Genomic DNA, 8,446 nt, shown 5'->3' with positions numbered 1-8,446 from the left:
GAATAAGCTGCTGATTCTTCTTACATGTTATCGTGTTGTTTGTGTCAGCATGAGGTGAGCAGTACTCTCCTTCTTTCTTGGCCATCAGTTTGTTGTCTTCCTCTTTAACTTTGTTTAGCTGTCACCTTCTTCCTCTTCTCCATCTTTGTTCGGCTGTCACAGTGGAGGGAGGAGGTTATAGCTTTTTGTCATTTTTTTATCAAAGGGCTGTCGGTAGTGAGTGGGAAAATAATTTTTGTTCCCCTCATTCTCACCTACTGAACATCCATGCATGAAGAAAGTTTAATATCTTACCTCTTCTTTCGGCTCCATGAAGTCTGTTCTGTCTTCTTTTCTTAGGCTATTTAGATTGTAGTTTTTTTCCCTTTTCATGCTATTCGTGAGTCGTGTGTGTGAGTGACAGCTATTACTACATGTTGGTTAAGGTAATTTATAGATTCTCCTTCCTTTCATGAGTGTGGATTCTAGTCTATTGGGTGATCTACTCCTCTTTCTTCAGTGACCAAAAATGTGCTCTGCTTCCCTACTATGTTATTGTTTTAAGGTGGTAGAAATAATTGGGTGGGATGGATTAGATACTATTTTAGTAAATGTTGAGCTAGAACTTGGCAAAAGAAATTAGAAGATGAAAATTATTAGTTTTAATTAAATGCTTGCTTCATGATTTAGTATGGTGCACGTTCTTTTGGCCAATTGTAAATATACTTGAAAGATTTGTGAGTGGAAATAAGATTGTTAAAGTTTATAATAAAGCCTATAGAAATTATAAATATTTATAATAACAAAAAAGATTGTTGAGTTATGTGTTAGATTAATTTTAGGGCATAATTAGAATGAGCAAAGAGTTGTGAGAATTAGACTATAAGATTTTGGAAACTCAAGTGAGTGGATAGCGTTCTGAATAAAATTTTAGAAATTTTTTTAAAAAATTGCTTTGTTTTTAAATTTTTATTATTATTCCCTTATAAATTATCAAAATATCATTTCAATTCAATTTCTATAATAATTATGTCTTAATTTTACAAACAATTTATGTTATTACAACCTAATTATTTAACTTCATGTTAATATGAAAATGAATTTGGGCAATAAGAATTAATGGTTGAACGGTACTTGAAAAAAAATTTTTGAAAATAATTTCTCACTCCATACATACTTGATTATATTGAGAAGGATTAAGCTCAGAATACTGGATGCTAATGATAATCTTTGTAATAACCTTGAAGAAAAAATGGATAATAATAATAAATAAATGCATGATAATTTGTTAAAAGTATATTTTTATTAATGTTTGAAGCAGCTATGACAATGAGGATTGTTGGTTTAGTAGGAGGGTGCATATAGCTTTCTCCATTTGGTCTGGAGTTCAAATCTGGTGGGGTCAAAGAGTTTTATTTTTCTACCTTTTTGCTTTATAAATTTACCCATTTGCCCTCCCTTCAAATTTGAAATGTCTCTTCCCTTATTGCTAGATCATTCGAGACGTGAAGAGTGAGAAAGAGGTGATCTGTTTTCCTTTATTTCCTTCGTTCTTCTTCTGGTTTTTGACTCCTTCTCTTCCATTTTTGGTCATCACCAACGAGAGTACTGTCACCTTTTCTTCCATCCGCCGTTGACAGGTGTTGGGGATTTGTTTATAGCTGCTGAACGTTGACAGAAATCCTTTCGTTCTTCTCTGTTTCAAGTTCACTGTGTATGTCTTGTGAGGTACAGATTGTAGATCCATTTTTCCTTGTGTTACTGTTGGTTTTTTGGTTCTGATCTTGATTAGCGATGCTTTCCTCTCCTCTGTTCTTATTGCCGTAAGGAGTGCGTTGGGTCTCATTCGTCATCCGCTGGGCGTAGCACATTCGACCTCCTCTTCTCTCTTCTTTGTTCATGTTTTTTTAATGGTAAATTTCCTCCCATTATTGGTTCTGCTGTGCGTGTGAGTTTGTGTGTAATTTTGTTGAAGTTTTAAATTTTCCCTCTTTTGTTCTGTTGTTGCCGTGACTACGTAGGACAAGAACTTTTGCTCTGTTGTTGCCGTGACTAGGTAGGAGAAGAAGATCTAAATTAAGTTAAAAAAAATGTATTGAAGCTTAGTGGTGATACATAAGGATTATAATTTTTAAATTAAACCAACTTTTGTTTACATTGGTTGTTACTGAATATTTGGTTAGGATGAAATTGAAGGAAAATAGCTTAGATACTTCAAGCTGGATGCCTATAGAATGTTTGTTAAAATGCTTGTTAAAAGGAGTGCTTGATTGGGAATTCTTAAAAATCTCATTAAATCCCTTGAAAGACATAATTGGTTTAGATGCTATTGTTTGAAGAATTGTACTTACTATTGTCTACAAATGTTTTATTAAATGAAAGTAACATGTAGCTGGTTAAATTCTTTGGAGGTATATGATTATTAAGAAATTGCTGAGCAATTTATGGTGAGATTGAGAATAATATACATTTGGTGTTTAAACAAAAAGTTTAATATGAGATTGTATTTTAACCAAGCATTATGCTATGGCTTTGATGGATTTTTATATGTAGAGTTTCGATTTTAAAATTTCAAATAATTATGACAAAATTTTGATAGTGGTAATATTGGAAGAAAATTATTGAATTTATTGAAAGTTTATTTAAATTCTTAACATGATTTTTAGGGTGTTTGGAAAAGGAAAAATGTGATTAAAACTTAGAGGAAAATTTTGTGTTTTGGGATTTTCAGGTAGGTGAATAACGTCCCAATTAATTTATATGTTATAAAGTTTTCTTTATTAAAATATTATTTTCAATAATTTATAGATATTTGTATATTTCTATTACTTTAGCTACTTTTATTAATTAAATTGTTTTGCTTCTTGCAGTCATGATTTATATTTTTTATATTGATGAAATTCTTTTATAAATTTTGGTGGTCCTATATTTGATAAAGCTAACTATGAAAATTTGTGAATAGTTTATGAGATATTAATTGTGAATTTTCATATTTAGAAGTATTGATGTTTTTATATGTTTCGTGCGAGTTTGATATTAAAAAGAGAAATTATATTTTGAAAAGTAATGATTTTCTCACATGTCTGAAAGTGGATTTAGAAAGGGACCGTATACAGAACGCTAGTTGCTGATGGCAGTTCTGTTAGCCCTTGGCGCACCATGGTCAATTACTAGCTAGTTTGATCTTTGTGAGCTTCGCTCTCATGTTTGTTATTCACGGGTCTTGTACCTGCGTCTGTTTCGTGGCTTCAACCACGTTTGATTACTTATCCTTTGGACTATGTGTCCATGTCTGTTTCATGGCTTTGGCCCCGTCTGGTTATTTGTCCTCGTGGAGTATGTGTCTACATTTGTTAATTATTCTGACAAGTCCTTATAAAAATGAATTTAATTATTTAATAATTTTATATCCTATTGGTTGTTAATTAGTAATCTATTTATAATTACTCATTTCGTTTATTACACTCCTTGAGATCAAGTGATAACAATATTTGGTATGATAATTTAATGGCTTAAGATTTTATCTAAAAGTTATCTAGAATCCTTTTATTTTGAATTTATTTAAATCTTCATGAAGATTGTTGTGCTTTTAATTTACATAATTTCTTTTAACTTTCCTTTTATACATGTTTAATTATTTATTTTGAGACGTTATTCATTGAAAATAATTTTGGTCTAAGATAGAATAGCTGACATTGAACCACCCGTTGAACATTGAGGAGTTTATGAATGACTAGACGTGGAGGAGTTAACGATTAAAGTTTCTCTTGATGTAAAGTTTTAATTATGAGATTTTATTTTGTAAACTTTTGTTAGGTGCTCCATATAGTCTGTGGTTAGATTGTTTATGTTGTTATATATATTTTTGTCTACTAGCTGGAAGAAGCTTTGCTCCTAATTGACTTAATTTTTTTTTATTGAGATATGGTGTTGTAGAATTTTTGGGAGATCCTCTTTATAGAGTATGTTCTGTCGAAATTTCTACAAAAATATTGAAGTATTTTATTAACACCAAAAAAATATTTAAGTATGTTTTAATTCAAATTAAAGCATAATTATGTCTTAGTCATGGAAAGATTACCCGATTTAAGGTCTAAGGGATGTGCGGTGGTTCACATCCTGTGCCGGTCACTCTCTATTTTTGGGGCGTGACACCCTTGGTATGCTATAGTACACCTAACTAGTAGGGTACTTATCAGAGGTGCTAGCCCCGTGCGATGGCCAACAAACGTGGAACAGAGGGATGGTTATTCATGAGTACTGTACTCACACTTATATTTGTAGGCTTGAAACTTGAACGCTTGGTTTATAGCTTCTTCTATGCTTATTTCGTGGCCTTCGGCCTTGCTTGATTGGTTATTTACCCTCGTGGATTGTGTGTCCATGCTTGTTATTCATTCTGATAAAGCACTCCTAAAAGTCTAAGCTAAAATTTATCATTTTTTTTGAAAATTCTCTAAAAGTACTTTATTGAACTATGTTTATTTTAAGTTTTTATATTTTATGAGCAGTAAAATTTTTAATATACATATGTGATTCTAACAATCTTGTCTAAATTTACAATCACATTGTTATGAAAAAACATTATTTATTTTCAATTTTGGATGATTCATTATTTCATGAAGTTATTTGAATTAAAATTTGTTATTTATTATCTTTATATATTTTCTTTATTAAAATTTGAATCGGGACGCTACTCACCAGTAAATTTTTGGTCTCAGATATTATAGCTGACCCTGCGTCTCAAACCGACCATTGAGGGTCCTTCTTACTTTTTGGATAAAGGAAGCACATGGTGATTTCTATTTTTGGTGAAATCTTATATTGTATTTTGTAAATTATAAATTAGTGCTTCACATACCTCATAGTTGGATCCTAGTTTTATTTTGTTATTGTGAGAATTGCTGGAATGGAGCTAGTCTCCTTGTTGGTCTGATTGGCAAGTTTTTGTAGTTGTTGTAAAAATTTTGTGAAGTTCAAATTATAGAGGAGATTCTGTCAAAATTTCTACAAAACTTTAAAAACTTTACTATTATATATAACTTACATATATCGCTAATTTAGCTTAATTTCTAGATAATCAAAGTTTAAGGAATGTGGGTTCATTACATATTTCATGCCAATCATACCTTTAGTACTGGGGTGTGATGGCATGATATAGAGAAGGTTAAGGCACGTGGCTTTGTGCCACATGTCGCGGCACATGACCCATAATCTGACTTGTTTTACTCATTTTAAAGGCATGCAATGATTGATATGAAAGCATATGACTTGTTTCCATTGTGTAATGCTTTGATGTGTTACACATGTAATGATTAATGATTTTGATGATTTTGCAAAACAAGTCTTGAACCCAAACTTTTCAAAAAGGTATTTGATTATTGTTTTGGTTTTAAGGTGGTGATGATTAAGTTGATCCTTTCTTATATTTGATAGATATAGAGGAGGGTTACATGTTATAGGGACATTATGGCATAAATATCAATTTTTCTTTATCTTTAATCTTTACTTACATGCAACATTTTGACTCTTGATTTGGACCACCTTAAACACAACATAGCGCCATTAACGTAATTTTAGTTGAAGTAATCAATTCTTTCCACAAGATGCTATCAATTCTCCCTTCTCATATTCAAAAGCATTTTTCTTTTCTTTTTATGAAATAATACTCTCATTTTTCTCAAAATTACTTAGATGACTCTAAATTAAATCCAAAACCCCCTAATAACATATAAAAATATATGGAGTAATCAAGAGGGTGGGGCGTGAGCGGGCATGCACAGAGGGAGGGAGGGAGGGAGGATTTAGTTAGCAAAAAAAGTATAAAAATTGATGAAAAAGTTTGAGGTCGAGAGTGATCCTTAACCCATTTAAAAATAGTTTTAGAATTAAAAAATTAACTGATAGTGATAGTAATCTACAATTAATGATAGTGACTTATGAAAATAATTAGCCATAGTAACTATAAGTTTTAATAATCAAATATAATATATTTTAAATAAAAAAATGAAAACAGCTCTCACATCTTTTTTAAAAACAAAAAAACTGCTTTTGAAATAAAAAACAAAACATGTCCTTAATTAGTTGGTAAAATTTTCATAAGTACAAATATCAAGGGGCCCCCATGTGGACGTTATTTGATTTCTGAATTTTTGGACCTGTATGTCAGGTCCACATGTTATTAAAAAAGAGTCAATGCTATAAATCAATTGGAATAAAATAAATCAGTTTTTAGCCTGAAATCAAATAAATAAATTGGAATCAAACATTTCTTCTGTTCTATGCTTTCATTTATCGTTGAATATTTCCTTTAATTTATCATGACAAAACAATATGTGATATGATTAGGGGGAAAAGTTATGCCCCAAAATGTGCAGAATTTTAACTAAATTAAATATTGTTTGAAACCGCTGTAACTTTTATCCTCTTACTCGAGATGGAAAAAAAAAAAAACCGGAAATCCAACTTATGGTAAAAAAAATAAAAAATAAAAAACAAAAGAACGCTACTTTTATTGGTAAATTCATGACTCACTGACATACAACCAATCAAATTCACCCTCTAGAGTAAGAATGTGAATAAAAAATTGAAGTATAAGCCTTTTCTTTTGTTTATGCGTGTATTGTTTCTTGCTTTTCCCTTCCCAAATCAGTCAAATAAATCCCTCCTTAAGCTGTTGCAGTAGTGGAGTTCACAGCTTTCATGGAATCAAACCTTGGTTCCTTAGCCTGATACTTGAGTGCAGCATAGAGCTTCATGCCATAAGATTGCATGTGGGGGTAGGTGGGGTGTAGTGAGCAATCGGCAGATATCATGGGAGACGGAGGAGAATGATAAGTTAAGGGCAAAGGAATTCAATAGAGACATGGAACTCACTTCCATGGGGTAAGGTAAGGAAATCACTTCCATCATTTTTTATGGAAGTAGGTTCTCTAGAGAATTGGCTTCCCTTGTAACAAGCATACAAAATTACTAATTTCACTTTCACTTTCACTTCTCTCTCTCTAATTCCATAGTACCAAATAGGCCATTAGTCTTTAAGAGTTATAATAATTTGATTGTAGCTTGAATAACCATTCAAAAAATAAAAGAAATTCTTACCAGCTAATTAGTTTAAAATTTGGTTAATGAAAAGGAAGCGAGAAGTGATCCTTTCTTGTGGCATTATTTAGCCTCCAGTAATCTTTACAAGTGTGCAATCTAGTAATTGTTCAAGTCAAAACTAACTAGTTCTATTTATTGGTAACTATTGTCATTCCTCCTTTCTTGAGAACACATTGTACCGGGCTTACCCATGTACTATTAGAAATGGGATAGATTATCCTATCACTTAATCAGTTGGGTATTTTCTTTTTGGCCACCTTTTTTATCATAGGGTTCAACCTCCACTGTTATTCCTTCTATCTACATAATCGAGTATTTCTTATGATCTTTTTCTAACAAAATCTTGTGAATAACAATAGTTGGACTTATACCTCTCATGTCTATAATTGTGCATCCTAAGGCTTACTTGTGATCCCAAAGAACTCTCAGTAACCTCTCTTTTTGATAGTTAGACAAAGCAAAAGATATAATAATTGTCAATGTCTCATATTCACTCAGATAAGCATAAGTAAGTTGTGGTGGTAAAGGGTTAAGCTCTAATGTTGGTGCTTGTTCAATTGAAGGCTTTAACGAGGGAGCTTGTCTAGTTTTCATCTCTAAATATTTACACCTTTTGGCGTTGAGGTAATGTGGGGATGCTTGAAGGAGCTTCTTGCACTCAACAATATCACTATCTTCAACTTCATTAATCCCAAATAGCAAAGCTTATAATGGTTCTCTTACCACAAATGACTCTAAAGTCTCTTGAATCACCTCATTAAGAACATCCACTTTAAGACAATTTTTAGATTCCTCAAGATATTTTGTTGCTTTTTGCATGTAAAAGAAACTTTTTAATCTTTTACTCTAAGTTTTATCTCTCCCTCTCATAGTAATTATAGGTTTTAATAATTAAATATAATGTATTTTGAATACAAGAAAAATAAAATGAAAATAGCTCTAAGATGTTTCTTTTTTTATTTTTGAAAATGAAAAATGAGAACGATTTTGGAAATAATTAAGATTCAAAACACTCAATCAAATAAGTTTTTAAATTTCTTTATTCTTTTTAAAAACTATTTTTGAAAACAAAAATCGAACAAGTGCTTAATTAGTTAATTAGTAAAATTTTTATATATTTTGTCATAAAGCTACAATTGAAGGTACAAATTTGGAAGGGGCCCTCCATGTGGACTTTATTTGTTCTCTCAATTTTTGGACTTGTGTGTCAGGTCCACATCTTATTATTAAGAGAGAGAGAGAATCATTATGGAGAGAGAAAAAAGCTTCAATGCTATAAATAAATTGGAATAAAATAATTTTTTTGCCTGAAATCAAATAAATAAATTGGAATCATACATTTCCTATGTCTTCTGCTTTATTT

General features: G+C 31.2%; 1 long non-coding RNA gene across 1 annotated transcript; it reads left to right on the top strand.

Moving 5' to 3' along the window:
* Positions 1 to 1,502: 1,502 nt before the first annotated feature.
* Positions 1,503 to 4,915, top strand: LOC129318655 (uncharacterized). Its single transcript, XR_008595280.1, has 3 exons — positions 1,503 to 1,707; positions 1,808 to 1,892; positions 4,701 to 4,915. It is a non-coding gene; the product is annotated as an uncharacterized LOC129318655 (long non-coding RNA).
* Positions 4,916 to 8,446: the final 3,531 nt, after the last annotated feature.

This window comes from Prosopis cineraria, unplaced genomic scaffold (assembly GCF_029017545.1).
Source record: "Prosopis cineraria cultivar Desert tree isolate PC_DT_omini unplaced genomic scaffold, ASM2901754v1 PC8, whole genome shotgun sequence".
NCBI lineage: Eukaryota > Viridiplantae > Streptophyta > Magnoliopsida > Fabales > Fabaceae > Prosopis > Prosopis cineraria.
Note: the sequence above shows the minus strand (reverse complement) of the source record. Positions and strands in the feature narration are given on the sequence as shown.